This window comes from Haematobia irritans, chromosome 5 (assembly GCF_050003625.1).
Source record: "Haematobia irritans isolate KBUSLIRL chromosome 5, ASM5000362v1, whole genome shotgun sequence".
NCBI classification, from domain to species: Eukaryota; Metazoa; Arthropoda; class Insecta; order Diptera; family Muscidae; genus Haematobia; species Haematobia irritans.
The window spans coordinates 48,280,116-48,298,522 of NC_134401.1; the positions used below are offsets into that span (position 1 = coordinate 48,280,116).

Below are 18,407 nucleotides of genomic sequence, written 5' to 3' on the forward strand. Positions count from 1 at the left end.
ATTATGGAACGATATGGACCAATTCTTGCATGGTTGTTAGAGACCATATACTAACACCACGTACCAAATTTCAACCGGATCGGATGAATTTTGCTCCTCTAAGAGGGTCCGGAGGTCAAATCTGGGGATCGATTTATATGGGGGCTATATATAATTATGGAACGATATGGACCAATTCTTGCATGGTTGTTAGAGACCATATACTAACACCACGTACCAAATTTCATTGCTCTTAGAGCAATCGCAAGCCAAATTTGGGGGTCCGTTTGTATGGGGGCTATACGTAAAAGTGGACCGATATGGCCCATTTGCAATACCATCCGACCTACATCAATAACAACTACTTGTGCCAAGTTTCAAGTCGATAGCTTGTTTCGTTCGGAAGTTAGCGTGATTTCAACAGACGGACGGACGGACGGACATGCTCAGATCGACTCAGAATTTCACCCAGAATATATATACTTTATGGGGTCTTAGAGCAATATTTCGATGTGTTACAAACGGAATGACAAAGTTAATATACCCCCCATCCTATGGTGGAGGGTATAAAAATATTCTCCTAATTAAAAAATTGATACCAAAAATGTAAAATCCTCGAAATCAGTTTTAGACTGTATATGAATCTTGATTTTATCTTTAATCCAATGATTCAATATTTCAAATAATTTAGAGAGTATTTCTTTAAATCAAAAATGTTTTCTTTGAAGAAACTTTGAGCACCCTTCATATGAACAGCCATCCAACAAAACCCCATGAATTATTGCAAATAAATGTTCTTTATGAATTCATGCAATACAATATTGTACAGTTCTATTATATTATTCTGTATTCACCTGACAATCCCATCAGTACCTGCAACGCAAAATGAAATATATAGAATAAAAAAAACTTTTCTATTCATAAAATCCTGATAATATTCACGCTGAAGTAGAGGGTAATATCTGCACAATCCAACAATATCAGTCATAAACACAGAGAAACTTCGTCAAACACCTATATTGGTTTCATACCCACATTAAAAGTAGACAATATGACACGACATTCCCAACAACCATCAACACAAGTCATGGAAAATGCGATAAAATTTTACCTTCATTGTTGTGGTATGTCATACTAACCAGTGCGTATATAAATTCTGCTATTTTCTCTTTTTCATATTTTCCCTGGGCTATTTGTGAAGAAGACAGACAGAAGAGTGAGACGGCGGCAGTACAAAGAGGGATTTCTAGTGTAATTTCGTTGACGTTATTAACAACCATAGTTGGTCTAATATGGACTAAGTTTACGAACAAACGCATGTTATAATAAAAACAAATACATTTTGAACTTGACAACGAATATTAACTGTTGGAGCAGCAGGCGAGGTGCAAGGAGGAAAATTGCTGATTATTCTATCCCACTACATAAATAGAGAGTATGCAGGCAGATTCAAACAGAGGTCAGCGCAAACACATTTCTATGGGAATGAATGAATTGGTGGTCTTGGTGAAAAGTACAAATATGCACAAACCAAGTCAATGCGTAGGTTGGCAATAATACCAACTTCTTGTTTGTGATGATGACGATGATGAAACGTGTATTATTTCTTCAAAGGTTATGGAAAATAATGTAGAACATATTTGATGGACATCTATGGAAAACTTTGCAATTTCATATTCCACTTTGTGATGGACAAATTACATCTAACGAACATTTGATGTGAAGATTCAGTAAAATGTTTCGATGTGATGAGGAAATTATGGTTTAGCTAAGGAAAATTTTTAGCTTCTCACCGCTTCAGCTGTATCCTCATAAATCCTGTTCAGACCTCTCTGGCCTAATTTGGGGCTCTCTATTGTAACGCTGGATGTCGCGCTCTAGAAGGTGAAGATCAACCCTTACATTCCTGGCGATTTGGATGACTACTGCGATAGAAACCAAGAAGATATTGCTTTGACAATATATAATTGTATCTGCGCACAGGTATGATATTGGTCTCCATATAAAGGTGATCCAGGGGTGTGCTACGGAGACAACCTGCCGTAGTTCTTAGGGCAGCATTTTGACAGGTCTGGTATGTTATTCCACTGCCAGTTATGTCTATAAAACGGCCGACAAGAAAGTGGTTCTGCGGTATTTTGGCTTATTCCGGTGAAGCATTGTTATAAAATGCTTGACACTTTGGTATTTTTTTAGTGACAACCTTACTCTCCCAAGTCCCCCAGACGAAAAAGTCCAACGGATTGTGATCCCGATATTTTGGTGGTAGAAATAAAGCGACGAACATACTTTTCAAGCCATTCTTAGTTGCTGATTGCGGTGATGCTGAGTCCTGTTGGTATGTTCATGATCTGCGGCTGGAAATTTTTGTCTTCTCGGGGCTTCAGTACTGTCTCTAGGTAATTTTCACGATGATATTCGGCACTTATTTTGAACCCGCGGTCGATTAATACGAACTGGCAGCGACCATTGACCTTTACGGAGGCCATCAGTGGCGTTTGAGTTCTGGTGGCCAAATGAAGGTGTACATTTTCAGCTGACCTCTTTCGCAAGTAACCCCGATCATTTTGTTCCTTCACAAACTCTTCAATTTGGAATGGCTTCTCATCCGATAAAACCAAAATTCGGTAACTGATCTTCCCAGTCTATCTTTTGTATGCATTGGTGAATTCTTGCACTGTTTGGAATTTAAATGCACTGTTTGGTATCCGTCCTCGGAACATGTTCAGGTCACCAGGAAGTTTTGGATCAAATAGGGCCTTCACTTGTCGGATAATTTCCGTTTTTCTTCCACTTTTTGAACGTTGTTGTCATTTAAATGTTAGGTTAGGTTAGGTGGCAGCCCGATGTATAAGGTTCACTTAGACTATTCCGCCCATTGTAATTCATTGGTGAACTTCTCTCTTATCACTGAGTGCTGCCCGATTCCATGTTAAGCTCAATGACAAGGGACCTCCTTTTTACACCCGAGTCCGAACGGCGTTCCACATTCCAGTGAAACCACTTAGAGAAGCTTTGAAACCCTCAGAAATGTCACCAGCATTACTGAGGTGGGATAATCCACCGCTGGAGGAATCGAACCCATGACCTTGTGTATGCAAGGCGGGCATGCTAACCATTGCACCACGGTGGCCATTTAAATGTTGGCTATGTTAGAAATGATAATGATGATGATACGTATATCCCGAACTACGTAAACTCTTGTGGATTCCGCTTTGTCAATTTATTCTCCAATAACTTTTATACCCCAGGATGTGTGTGTATCACGCTTCATGTTGGCAATTAGTGTTTCAAATTTCTCCTCGAAAAGGGGTTTCGTAAAAGTGTAATCAAATACAGTTGACAGATCTGACATTATTTTGGGAACCGTACTTGTTCTGAACACAGCGATACTCAGCGCAGCAGTATTACTGAATGTTTTACCAATATATCTAAAGACAATAGATGGAATATGACATTAAAAAATCGGTTACTGTCTTAAAGGGTGATACGGTCAAAATTTGGTCAATATAAACTTGACGTATTTCTTTCAATTTTGCATTTAAAAAAACCTGAACACCCCTCATTTTGAAGGTGTGTGTGTGTGTAGAATGTTGCTCCTATTTTGATTTTGTCAAAATGCCGTCCAAGCAAGAAGAGCAGCGTATCTAAATTTTGCTCGCGCATCGCGAAAATCTGAGCTACTCGCACGCAAACCAGGAAGTCTGGATCGGGGGGAAATCGAAAACCGGAAGCCGCTGAGACGACAAAGAGAGTTGCCGGTAGTTTCAAGCGAAACCCTAACTTCTCTCTCCGAGATGCCGCAAATAAGCTGGGTGTATCGTCTACAATCGTGCATCGAGCCAAAAAACGAGCCGGACTATCGACTTACAAGAAGGTAGTGACTCCAAATCGCGATGATAAATAAAATACGACGGCCAAGGCGCGATCCCGGAGGCTGTACACGACGATGCTGACGAAGTTTGACTGCGTGGTAATGGACGACGAAACCTACGTCAAAGCCGACTACAAGCAGTTTCCGGGACAGGAGTTTTATACGGCAAAAGGAAGGGGAAAGGTAGCAGATATTTTCAAGCACATAAAACTCTCAAAGTTCGCAAAGAAATATCTGGTTTAACAAGCCATCTGTACCTGTGGCTTGAAAAGCAGCATTTTCATAGCTTCCGGGACTGTCAAACAAGAAATTTACGTAAAAGAGTGTTTGAATAAACGTCTGCTGCCTTTCCTGAAGAAACACGGTTGTTCCGTACTGTTTTGGCATCTTGCCATTGCGGTAAAAAGGCCATGGAGTGGTATGCCGCCAACAACGTGCAGGTGGTTCCCAAGTACAAGAACGCTCCCAACACGCCAGAGCTCCGCCCAATTGAGAAATACTGGGATTTTTTCAAGCGGAACCTAAAGAAGACCAAAAAAACTGCTAAGGACGAGCAGGAGTTCAAGGCAAACTGGCTTTCTGCGGCGAAGAAGGTGGACAAGGTGGCTGTACAAAATCTGATGGCAGGTGTCAAGCGTGAGGCCCGGCAATTCGGATTTGGAGAAGCGAAAGCCTAACTGAATATTTTTCCTCAATTTTATACTAAGTGAACTTGAAAAAGAAATTTGATTTGATTTTTTAAATAAACGATTTCACCGATTTACACGCGTTTTCCCTTGACCAAATTTTGACCGTATCACCCTTTACTGAATGCTCCTGAGATACACAAACACGCCGCACCGTGGATTTCCTCTCCTATTTTTCAATATTAAGCTTTAAATTCAGCCGCCTGTCCAATAAACTCTCTAAATGTAATTTTAATGCTACCTAACGGAACGGGTAGCCTGTATGGGGATTTTTCTTTCTTTGCAGTCTTGTCTTTGCAGGATTTACCCCAAGACCATTCCCCGCTGCCCATTTCTCATTCGTTCAGAGGGTTCTCTGCATAATATCCCTAATAGTGGCTGGGAATTTTCATCTGACTCATAGTACTACATCATTTGCGTATGCTCCACTTTTACCCGTTCATTTTCTACGGAAACCAGACGGCTGTTTATAGCAACAATCCAACGAAGAGGTGATAGAACTTCTCCTTGAGGAGTGTCTTTGTTTACATTCCTTTGAATGTTTGTTTGTCGTAGAGTAGCTAAAATTCGTCATTGTATCGAATTCTATCCCTTCTATCATTCTATCCCTTGATAAAAATTTAGAGTTAATAATGCATTTACTATTGTACTCGGATGGACGTTTTTGAACACCCCTTCGATGTCAAGAAACACCACATTGACAGATAGTTAGCTTTCAATAAAGCAGTTAGCTTTCATTTAAAGCGGTCTCAGTAAACCTGCCCTTCGAGTAAGTTTATGCTTGTTTCGAGACCAATCTTGAATCAATGCCAGTTCTTAGATCTTAAGAAGGAATGAGGTCAAGCTGATTGATTGGAAATCCTTAGGACACGAGTGATAGGATATCCCAACTTTAGGGATGAATACTACCTTTTGTCTCCTTTCACTTTTCCGGAATATATGACAATTTGATACAGCCCTTGTATATCGGGGAAAACCCCGGGATTATTCTGTCAGTCTCTGCTTCCATTACCGCCGGCGTAATTCAATCAGGGCCGGTGGATTAAAGCCCAATTTATTTTAGATTGCGATACGATTAAATGACCGTTGAACCTCTACGTTATTGCCAGTAGATGCTTTAGTGGTCTGATTTCGAGGAAAATGTATGTTCAATAGCACATACAGTGCCTCGTTGAAGGGCCATATTGTCCAGTTGGTCGCCGATTTTTGATGAAACCCGGAGTCTAGGAGCTTCGGATGTGATTCCAATACTATTACAGTAATCAGTCCAAACGTTGTTCTGAGCCTTTCTCAGTTCTCGCTTATTTCCTATCAGATTGTTCTCCCAATCGCAAGATTTTCTCATATTACTCAACTCCGTAGTCTACCAAGGCGGTCGAGTTTTCACCCTTAGTTGTCTACGGCATGTAGATTGCAACGATATGTTGAAGCTTTTTGGGGGGCCACCGTACTGCAATGGTTAGCATGCCCATTTTACATACAAAGGTTTACATATAAAAGGTCATGAGTTAAGCTAAGTGGTTTCACCGCAATATGGAACGTCGTTCGGACCCGACTATTAAAAAAAGGTCCCTGTCTTATGATTCACATCATCTTTGAAGAAGTACGCACCAATGATGTCACCAGTCCATAAACCGCACCAAACTGTGACTTTTTCTGGATGCATCGATAGCCTTTGAAATGCTTCAAACGTTGTTTGTTTCATGGTTAAATTATAGATCAAACTGAAGATATTTGACAATGAAACAAAACACGAAACGTTCAGCAATCCCACGGATGTAGCGGATTGACCAGTTGGATACAATTCACCGGCCAGCGGCTGCCACATCAGTGTACGTGTACATGTACGAAACGTGTATCAGCTGTTTAAACCAGTGTGGCAAAAAGATAATAGCTAAAAAATCTCTCTTTAGCATCGTATTTAAATTTTTGAAGTTACCACAATTTATCAGACCTATGTTATAACACAACTGGTCTCTACTGATATAACGCTCTTATTTGTTACCACAGATATCCTTATTCTAATAATTTATATTCTTGCTATTTTCTATAAAATTCCATATTTGCGTAATTGGAAATATTTTCCCATTTTCTTCAATATTGTTTGTATGCGTAGGATGGGAGTTATAAAACAGATTTCACTCAGACTGATTGCTGCTTGTCTAACTTAATTACTACCCAAATAAATTTCATGTTACACCAGCTCATCACCTTTAGCCCCATCTGAGGTAGGCTGCTTTTTAAGAAAAGTGTATAGATATTGTAAAATTTCTTGTTTTGTTGTTATGACAAAGAATGAATATGTGATGAAGTGATAGAAGAAGAAGAAAATCAAAAATAAAGAGATATTACTGCAGTAAGATAAATAGATTAAAGAGAAAAAAGCTTGGGAGAGAATAAGATAGTTGCTTTGTGAGAACATGGAGAAGCAAAATAAAAAAATGCAGAATATATAACATTTCGTGGTTTCTTTTCTTAATTTTTCTTAATATCTTAATTCTTATTTCAATTTATTTTATTTTTTAAATTATGTTATTGTTTTATTTATGTTTTTTTCTTATTTTTCTAATAGTTTGACAATTACTTTGGTTTGAAGCGCTTGCGCCTTATCGAATTGTTTATGGTTCTCTCCCTCTCTTTTTATCTCTCAGCTGTTATTACTCATTCACTTACATGGAATATCTCTCCCCCACACAAAAGCTGAAACTAGCAAATTTTTGTTACCCTCTGAGGTGGCATAAGTCAGTTGACTAGTCGTAGGTTTTAAAACGATTTCTACCCTTATTGGGTATACAACACGGCCGTGGCTATACGATAAAACGAACAGAAAAAGTTACCAATAGAGCTGGGGAATACTAAGCAAAGTAGAGTGAATCATAAAACGGCAACGGTTGCAAGAGTTTTTTTCATAACATCTTTTTCCTAATAAAAACCAGAAAAAATCAATGAAAAATTTCTAAAGAATTTATTAGAATTATTAAAACTAAATAAAAGTGAAATATAACTAAGAAAAAAATCTATAGATATACAGAAATTTAGTGACGAAGAAAGTGAAAAAACGTCCCTCATCCACGAGCCACACACAAAGTTGGAAAAAAATCCTCCTCGTATTTTTTCTGTATAATACTTGAAGAAGGGAAAAAGAAAATTGTGGCCAAGTGCGTGTTTGTGTGTAAGAGTGCCAGTGAAAAAGAGGAAAATTTTTTTTTCTAAAAATTCAAAGTAAAAATAAAAAAAAAACGAAAATTTGTTTTATAATAAAAACGAAAGAAAAAATATTTTGTCAAAACAAACCCCAATGAATATTGATTTGTTTTTAACTTCCTATATTTGATCAACTAATGTGCGCATTTGGATATTTTTTAATATTTTCCTTGATTTTAACAACAATTTTAATTTTATTACTGATCTGTGCCACTACACAACAGAAAACGTTGCTGCATTTAATTGATTTCCAAGTCCAAAATTTATTCAATACAACAATTACGGCTATTTCGACTACCACCACCACCACCTCCACATCCTCTTCAGCAACAACAACAACGACAGCCTCAAATGTTGTTTTAAAATCGCAACATTTTATTAAAGACAAACAGCCAATATTTTTACAATTTCCCCAATAGAAAAATAACATATATACAAGCAAAAGAAAAAAAAAATTGGTAAAAAAAGTTACAAAATTCTTTAAAGAAATTAAAAGAGAAAACTTAAAGTAAAATCTCATAAACAAAATTCATCAAAATTTGTGTAATTTTTTGTTAATTCTTTCGTTTTTTTTCTATTTTCCCTAGTATAGATTATAGTTTTTTTTTCTTAATCATTCCATGGGTATTCGTGAAAATTTTATAGGGGAGTGTTGCTTTTTTTTTGTCCACCTCTTAGAATAGGAGATTTTAGGGTATCCACCAAATCTCTTCTCTGGTAAAAGCTAATAAATTACCATGGAAAATAAAGAGTTTTGTGTTCTCTGTTGAATAGTGTAAATACTCTTAAAGCCGTAACTACAGTTAATGCTTAAACCCCCAAACCACCTACCTACACACACACACATCCACCCACCGTTATTTCGAATGAAATCAAAACAAACCAGCCTTATTCATTCTCTCTGGGTTAATACATTTAACAACACTATAATCTTTATACACACATACTCTTTCTCTCGCGCGCTCTCTTTCTCTCTTTTGGGCTCCTTATAACTGTTAGCTCTTATGTGTAGTAAGTCTGTAGTATAGAGATAACATGAAAATTTATTAATAAAGGTCAAGATAATATGTATAGGCAAAAAACAAAAAAAAAAAAGCGAAAAAATCAAACAAAGACAAAGGATCAAGGGATGATTATTTCCCTTGTATACTATATCTTGAATAAATGGTGGTAGGATGTTGCTTATTTTATGTGGGCATCCATCCATAACAATCACAACAAAAACAATAATAAAGTCAATGACAAGAAGAAAAAAAGATAGACACACACATACACAAACATCTATGGATTCACTTGTATTTTTTATTGAGTTGTCATTTAACGTTATTATATGACTAATAAATAGAAGAGAAGAGATCATATGGTATTGTCATAGGGTTAAATTATAAACCTAGCTATCATCTGATTAGGATTGTTATTGTATGGAAATACATACAACTTTATTACTTGAAGTTTATAAATCCAAAAAATTAAAACATTATACGATCAAGGGATAATGATAATAATTTCATTTCTCCACTGATTAGTATTGTAGTATTGAATGAAAATACAACTTTATTACTTGAAGTTTATAAATACAAAAATAAAGCATTCTACCATCAAGGGATAATGATATTAATATCATATCTCTACTATAATGTTGAAGAAACAAAGAATATTTCCATTGCCAAGTTTTATTTTTGTTTTGTGGACCTTTTGTTGTCTGTCTACTCTAATCATAGTCCTTTATTGTAGGATATATTCATATCCTTTGTTGTTTTTTTTTTCACTTTGATAGTTTCTATTCCAAAGCCTCATATACTTTTTCTCTCAAGTGTAATGTGAAGGCAGTTATAATAGATGTTCATGAGTTCTCTATTATTACTGCTTCGAAGAATAAGAACAAAGAAGCATCTCTTGCCAAGAATATTCCAGTTTTATTATCAACGAGTATGCCTTTTGACATAGCCTTTTGAAAAGTTAAAGCTCATTTAGACTTTGTATTGAAAAACAAAAAAAAACTATAGTCGATTTCTATAATAAGCTAAGGATTGGTACTGGACAATGAAGTACACTCAAGGCAAATAGAAATACTCAATAAAGTTATTAGCATATATAAAATTAGATATTACGGCTAATAAAAACCCCTCCGTGGGTTTTTACTAAAACGAAATTTTAAACACAAGAAGTTTTCTTTTGCCATTAAAAAATTCTTTAAATCAAATAAACATGATTTGGGAAAATCGTGTAATCGCTTCGTAAATTCGGGTTTAAGAAAATACTTTGGAACAAAGAAGAATTTAGTTTGTCTTTTGTTCCGGAGGAAAAATTTTTTCTTTTGGTTTAAATATATTTTTTAGGTGAATAATAAATTCATATAGAGTTTGAATGCATTAGTATCGCAATATTTAAAAAAAGTCACATTTTTTTATTTCCATATTTTTTTTATATTTATTTTCTTTTAAATCTAAATGTGCATGTTTAAAAAATCATTATTCCCATAAATCAATTAAACAAAATATTAAAAATTAAAAACCTATATTTAAATGTGAAAACTAAATCTATAAAAATATATTAATATCTTAACAGTGTTTACAGAAAAAGTGAAGTAAAAATCCCTAAATAAATTGAGTTGAACAGTGCAATTTCAGTTAAAGTAATAAAATAATTACAAAACAAAAACACATAAATGCAATAAATGACTTCCATTCTTTGGATTAGTTAATCTAAATAACAAGGTTGGTATTTACAGCTCAATCATTTTTTACAACCCCTTGTGGTTGTTTAAAATAATATTCAATTAGTGTATATAATGTTTATGTGATGAAAAATGAGATTTTCAAATTGAACAAAATATTGCCTTAGTAAGAAGTAGATAATCTGCTATGAGAGATACGAAATTTGCACAATATTAATATTATTAAAAATTATTATAAAATAAATAAATAAATTTTTACTAACATAAACATGGTGATATCGCAAGTGTAGTTATTATAATCATAATCAAACAGTAGATTTTTCTACCTTTCGACTTATTCACAAAAAAATTCGACTTTTAGAATTTTTAAAACATTTGAGCTGCTCTTACAAGTCGAATGTACTAACAAAACGCCTTCAAAGAAAACTTTTTGGTCAAGTAAAAAATCCCTTTTAAAATAATATTTAAAATAAATTATATTGTCTACAGATATTCTCAGAGTTTCCTAGATATATGGGAGCCACCGTGGTGCAATGGTTAGCATGCCCGCCTTGCATACACAAGGTTTTGGGTTCGATTCCTGCTTCGACCGAACACCAAAAAAGTTTTTCAGCGGTGGATTATCCCACCTCAGTAATGCTGGTGACATTTCTGAGGGTTTCAAAGCTTCTCTAAGTGGTTTCACTGCACGCAGAGAAAGAATATGATCACTAGATAGTGTCACGAAAAAAAGTTGATGCGGTCACCCCCCAGTTTTGTAGCATATTCGAAGACAATTTCAGAACACCAAAACTTTTTTTCCGTGCACCCTACGACCCCCCGAAATACAATTTATTGTGCTGTGTCGTCATTTGAAGTCCGATCGAAAAGAAACGCATATCGTTGTTCGTGGTTAATAAGGGGGTATATTTCGTGCATTGGTCATTTTTGACTCCGACGTCAAATTTGATTTTTAATTTTTTTATTTCGCTTCGTATACCACTATAATGCCCATTTCTTATAACCATTATAAAGATCTCAACAAAATATGAAACTTTTGCTTTTGAAGTATTAACTTATATTCATAAACAAAAAAGTTACAGAGATTTTAAAAAGTCAATAGGTCACCCTACACACCACCAAATAGTTTTTGATGTGTTGTCATGATGTCCGATCGAAACCACATGCACATCGTTATTCATATCTACGAAATTAATTTATAAGGCATTTAGAACACAAAACCTGTTTATCTGTAAATTTCTAACGGTACCTTTGTATACATACTCGTTGTTTGCACTACGGTATTTTCTGCGTTATGCCAAGTGCATGTGTTTTTGCTAGAACAATTTGAGAGCCTACTGTTTTAAAATTCTAACAATCACTTTCGCTACATGATTTTTTAAGTCTGTCCATATTTTTGTGAGAGAAGGCTGTTGATAGTATTTGAAAAAAAAGTGAAAACAAAATTCGAAGCTCGGGATATCGACAAAACTAAATTACCAACAAATCATCAAGTTATTGAATTCCTTTTATATTTAAAGAAAGCAGGCACCACAAGTGTTAAAAAAAATAAAAAGCTTACATGTTATATACAAGTTGCAATAAAAGTGGTAACAGAATTGTGGAAAGTTACGAAAATTCAAACTGTCGGAAATACATAAATTAGAAAATTATTAATAAACCTTATAAATAAACATGATGAAAACAGTAGGCTCTCAAATTGTTGTCAAAATTGTCAAAAACACATGCACTTTGCATAACGCAGGAAATGCCGTAGTGCAAACAACGAGTATGTATACAAAGGTACCGTTAGAAATTTACAGATAAACAGGTTTTGTGTTCTAAATGCCTTATAAATTAATTTCGTAGATATGAATAACGATGTGCATGTGGTTTCGATCGGACATCATGACAACACATCAAAAACTATTTGGTGGTGTGTAGGGTGACCTATTGACTTTTTAAAATCTCTGTAACTTTTTTGTTTATGAATATAAGTTAATACTTCAAAAGCAAAAGTTTCATATTTTGTTGAGATCTTTATAATGGTTATAAGATATGGGCATTATAGTGGTATACGAAGCGAAATAAAAAAATTAAAAATCAAATTTGACGTCGGAGTCAAAAATGACCAATGCACGAAATATAGCCCCTAATTAACCACGAACAACGATATGCGTTTCTTTTCGATCGGACTTCAAATGACGACACAGCACAATAAATTGTATTTCGGGGGGTCGTAGGGTGCACGGAAAAAAAAGTTTTGGTGTTCTGAAACTGTCTTCGAATATGCTACAAAACTGGGGGGTGACCGCATCAACCTTTTTTTTTCCTTTAGGCCGTGACCCTATCTAATGATCACCTCAAACATGTTTCAAGAGCAAAATGTTATTTTTGTATGGTGACCATGTAACATGTTTGTCACTAAAATGTTATTTTCTCGTCAAATATAACCTGCTTGCCGAAATCAGATACATGATTTCCGAGAAAAAAAAAACATGGTTGCGAAAACCATGTTACATGGTCACCACCCAAAAATAACATTTTGCTCTTAAACATGTTTGAGGACTCGGCTATAAAAAGGAGGTCCCTTTGGACTCGGCTATAAAAAGGAGGTCCCTTGTCATTGAGCTTAACATGGAATCGGGCAGCACTCAGTGATAAGAGAGAAGTTCACCAATGCGGTATCACAATGGGCTGAATAGTCTAAGTGAGCCTGATACATCGAGCTGCTACCTAACCTAACCTTCCTAGATATATTATTCGTTAAAAGTCGTTTAGTCGATCTTCGACTACATCAAAAATCTAAAGTAAGAAAAATGAATTACTCCGGTGAAATTACGGGCAGTAAATGACAGAATTATTTTTTAGTTGTCGGCAATATATAAAGGTTGTATCAACTTAACATATATATACTAGGAAAGCAGAAGAGGACAAAATAGTTTTCATTCCTAAAGCGGTAAAATTCTTTCTCTCGGGTGTGAATGATTTTCGACCAACCATCTTGTTCAATGATAAATATTAAATATCTTGTTCAATGATAAATATTGATTCAAGATTGCTCTCGAGGGAGAACATGTCTAGTGCAACCACATTGCATGAACTAGTCAGATTTATTGAAAGCTCCCGATCTGCCAATGAATACACAATTGTGGTTTTTCTAGACATCGCAGGAGTCTGGAGTCAAACTTACGGGCAGGGTATTATCCACATAATTTCTTGAAATACCTAAAGTCTCAGTTATCTCACGTATCTTCCATTGGTCATCTGCTAATTTTAGTCATTTTATCTTCCTTGAGACTTGAGACAAAGTTGAAACTCGTTAAGCCAAAATTTTACCGGTAGCCATCGAAGGATAACAGTCGCCGATTCCCAACACTCTTAATTTTTCCCCCATATATGTAGATCGATCATCAGATTTGACATCTTGAGCGTCCTGAAAACTTACTTTTCAATTGATCAGGCTGGAAGAAATCACACAAAAATTGCTTCAAAGCAGTCCATAATAAGGCATAGCTCCCATAGAGGGCTATACAATGTTATATATCCTACATTTACCCGAAATTGTACGAAGAAAAAAATAGAAAAAGGTGAAAAATTGCATTAACGGAGCCCTAGGCGTTTGCAACCAAAATTTTGTTTTCTTTAAACGAAGTTTCTTTAAATATGCTTTTGTGTGCTTTATATATACCCAGCATGAACATTTGGAAGTTCTTCTAAAGGCACAACTTTAAAAGCACTTCCAAAAATGTCCTCCCACAGATGTTCTTTATTTTAACTGCGGAGGAAGTTCATTTATGTCAATTTTTTAATAACTCAATTTTTTCATATTTTTAATGGGAAATTTAAAATTTTATTGTTTCAAATAGGTAAAAACAGATTAAGAATTAATAAACTAGTACAAATTATTTAAATTTTGCCGAAAAAAATGCTAAATCCTTTCTAGAAAAATTGCGAATTTTTGAAAATATTTGATACCAAACGTTCAAGTCAAGTGTTAAAATGCACTAAAAATCATTAAAAAAATTTTTTAAATTATTTATTCGTCAAAATATCACAAAATTTCTTAATTTACATCCTTAAGGTGTGATGCGAATTCAGTGTAACGGCTTTTGAAATGGTGGACATCCGTCCTATGACAAGCCCATGTTAGGTTAGGTGGCAGCCCGATGTATCAGGCTCACTTAGACTATTCAGTGCATTGTGATACCACATTGGTGAACTTCTCTCTTATCACTGAGTGCTGCCCGATTCCATGTTAAGCTCAATGACAAGGGACCTCCTATTTATAGCCGAGTCCGAACGGCGTTCCACATTGCAGTGAAACCACTTAGAGAAGCTTTGAAACCCTCAGAAATGTCACCAGCATTACTGAGGTGGGATAATCCACCTCTGAAAAACTTTTTGGTGTTCGGTCGAAGCAGGAATCGAACCCACACCCTGTGTATGCAAGGCGGGCATGCTAACCCTTGCACCACGGTGGCTCCCTAAGCCCATGTTAAATTCATCGCTTCGGCGTCAATTTTGCACCACTTCCCGATCCAAAAAGGACATTTGCACTACTTGTTTGGCGACGCTTTTTTTTGCTGGGTACATGGTCTATAAATATATCTGTTTGGCTTATAGCGATATTTGTGTATTGTTGAGTATAAGAGCTACATAGCCCAGTATGTTATGGTCAGTGGGTCGCTTCGTCATATAGCCAAAAGGTAAAACTTAAAAAACAATTAAATATATACGGCCGCAAATTAGAACGGACCAAATATTATGTACTCTCCACCATGGATTGTGTAAACTTAGAAAAAGTTTACTTGAATTCAAAGATTTTGACCTTGCCTTAAGGATTTTGGTACCAAGCCAAAGATGCGGCTTCTTTAAAATAAAGACATTTTTAGGGACCTATCTATCTTTAAATCTAGCAACAATAAATTTAAAATAAGGATACAGATTTCATTTATGGAACTTTCTTTCTCTTTGTGCTAATATCGTACAAATAAACTACAGTTACAAAATCCAAATTATAGCAGATACTTCAGTAAAAAATGTTTTCTTAATTCAAAAAACCTTAAACCAAAGAGACAAAATCCTCAAAATAAGTCTTAGTCTATATTTGAAGCGTCTTTATCTTAAATCTAAAGATTCAATATGTCAGTTAATTTAAGGGCGATTTCTTTAAATCAAAAGTGGATTTCTTTAAATCAAAAGTGGGTTTCTTTACTTTAAGAAAATTTTGCCTTTGTACAAAGACATACGGGACGCAAATTTCATAAACATTTTTGAAGCAAAAATTATAAATTTACTTTTAATTAAAATTTCTTTATTTTAATGAAATTTGTCCTTAATATTGTATAAATTGCGCATTCTAAAATTAAAATCTTTAATACCACGTAAATATTTTTTAGTGTGGAAAGTTCATCCACAATCGAATTACTTGGGTTGTGGTCGATAGCAAAGTATCTTAGACATTCTTAACACCGACTTCTAAATTGTAAGTTAGTCTATATGGAGTCTATGTTAGACAAACAAAGGCAGATTAAATGTCTTTGTTTGTCTAATGGGGAGCCACCGTGGTGCATACACAAGGTCGTGGGTTCGATTCCTGCTTCGACCGAACACCAAAAAAGTTTTTCAGCGGTGGATTATACCACCTCAGTAATGCTGGTGACATTTCTGGTTTCAAAGCTTCTCTAAGTGGTTTCACTGCAATGTGGAACGCCGTTCGGACTCGGCTATAAAAAGGAGGCCCCTTGTCATTGAGCTTAACATGGAATCGGACAGCACTCAGTAATAAGAGAGAAGTTCACCAATGTGGTATCACAATGGACTGAATAATCTAAGTGAGCCTGATACATCGGGCTGCCACCTAATCTAACCTAAATGCCTATATACACTGAAAAAAATATTGTCGTGAGGTCAAAGATTTCATGTCTTTAAAATACGAATGCAAATTTTGCTTAGCATAGAAGAAGCATTTCTCTAATATAAAGTTTTTTCCTTGTCCAAAAGTCGATAAACTTTTCATGGAAGTCGTATTGTCCTTATAATTAAGTGATTCCACTTAAAAATGGGTATCATAACATGAAAGAAAAAATGTTTGGCCAAGAACAACTTGACTTTATTAATTCAGAAAAAATCTTTAAATTTAATAAACTTGTCTTTAAATTTGTTGTCTTTTTGTATCTTGACTACAAAGCAAAAAATCGTTCGAGAAAGAAAAAAATCTTGTCATAAGTACAAAGATTTCACGTCGTTAAAATACGAATGACATTTTAGCGTAGCAGAAAAGACGCATTTCGTTAGAGTTAAGTGATTGGTCTTTAAATGGTATCATTACGTGAAAGAAAATTTTGTTGGACTAAGATCAATTTGGCTTTAATGATTCTGAAAAATTCCCCAAATTGGAACGCTTTCGTTTCCAATTTAAATTAAAATTCCTCATAAAATCTCCAATTTTTTTTTTTGAAACAAAAAAATAACAAAATCCGAAATAATTAAAAAATTGAAAAAAAAAACTATGAAATTTTTGTTATGCTTATTTGCGAGTTACAATGAGATCAAGTTTTCAAAATACAAAACCAGGAGATGAATGTTCAAAATAACATCCGATACAAGCCCTCATCAGAAGGAATTATGGGTCCACTGAAAAAACAGTGAATCCACCTGAAAGAAAACTTTTGGTTAATTTTAGAGAAGTTTGAATATTTTTAAAATTTTTTAACTAAACTGTATTACAGAAGCCGACATCAAATCGATATCACAAAAATAAGTAAATATTTTTCGAAAAATTATTAGACTTAATTTTTTCAATTGTTATAGAGAATTTTGTAGTTTGAAGGAAAAAAATTGAGTTCAAAATTGCAAGAATGTCTTTAGTACCATACGAAGTTCAGGATGGGTACATTTTCAGTAAAATTTACAAATTTAAAGAAATAATGAACTATTTTGTGAGTAGTAGTAAATCTGTATGCTTCATTTGTGTTTGTATAAATTTTTCCCCCGTTTTGTTAGTTCATTTAACTAAGGTACGCAAAAAAATATTAGAGTAAAGGAAACTTTCTCCAAACCTAATAATTCCGTGAACTGAAATAAAATTAAATTGGCTTTAGTGAAATATAGGATTCACTTTTTTTTGAGTGTGTGAAGTCATCGAATTTTTCTCTTATGCAAATTGTCTTCTAAATGCTCGATAATTAAAAATGGGTGTTCGGTCAAAATGTGTATTTATGAATCAAAAATTAATTATATTTGTTTAAAGATTACTTCTAAATATGTTAGTCCATAAATATAATTGGGAGATCGATTAATATGACGACTTTTTGGGGTCGATACAATCCTATTCTATATTTACGGGATATATTGTCTAAATCAGTGATGTACATACATTAGGGGCAACGTTTCGACCCGAGTCCTCAAGAAATAATTTCACAATAGCAGAAACATTTCTTCGCCAAGTATAGAAAATTATAACACACAAATTGTTTTTTTTTCTGATTCAATCACGGAATTAATTGATCCAATTTCTTAATTGAAATGTCTTCAATCATGAAAATGATAGCATCTATCACAGTTTTAATTGGTTATAAAAAATATTTGATTAAATAATTAATTGATTTAATTTGAAAATTTCAAATAATCTTTTAATTGATTCAATTAAAAATTTAATTGAAGTTGATTGCAAAACTTAATTAATTTTTGAATTAAAAACGTAGCTATTTACAATTACTTTCTTATCTGACTTTGTGTTTTAAGTTTGACTAAAAATTGATTGTTTCAAATAAATTTTTATTTAAAAATTTAAAAAAAAAATCCATCACTTTTTATACCCTCCACCATAGGATATATTAACTTTGTCATTCCGTATATATATTATGGACCCCATAAAGTATATATATTCTGGGTCGTGGTGAAATTCTGAGTCGATCTAGCTATGTCCGTCTGTGGAAATCACGCTAACTTCCGAACGAAACAAGCTATAAACTTGAAACTTGTCACAAGTAGTTGCTATTGA

The 18,407-nt window shown here is 34.4% G+C and overlaps 1 protein-coding gene across 10 annotated transcripts in view; it reads left to right on the forward strand.

The window, feature by feature from the left end:
- The window catches only part of unc-104 (kinesin family member unc-104), a 174,509-nt gene that overhangs the window by 75,943 nt on the left and 80,159 nt on the right, over positions 1–18,407 (forward strand). The window contains exons 1-2 of one of the 10 annotated variants that reach the window (XM_075313049.1): positions 7,325–8,201; positions 10,312–10,460. The exons of 7 other annotated variants lie outside the window; for them this stretch is intronic. The gene's annotated coding sequence lies outside the window, so the exon portion shown is untranslated. Of the gene's footprint in view, positions 1–7,324; positions 8,202–10,311; positions 10,461–18,407 lie in introns of those variants that run through there. 2 more of the 10 variants (XM_075313050.1, XM_075313051.1) reach the window with 2 other exon arrangements.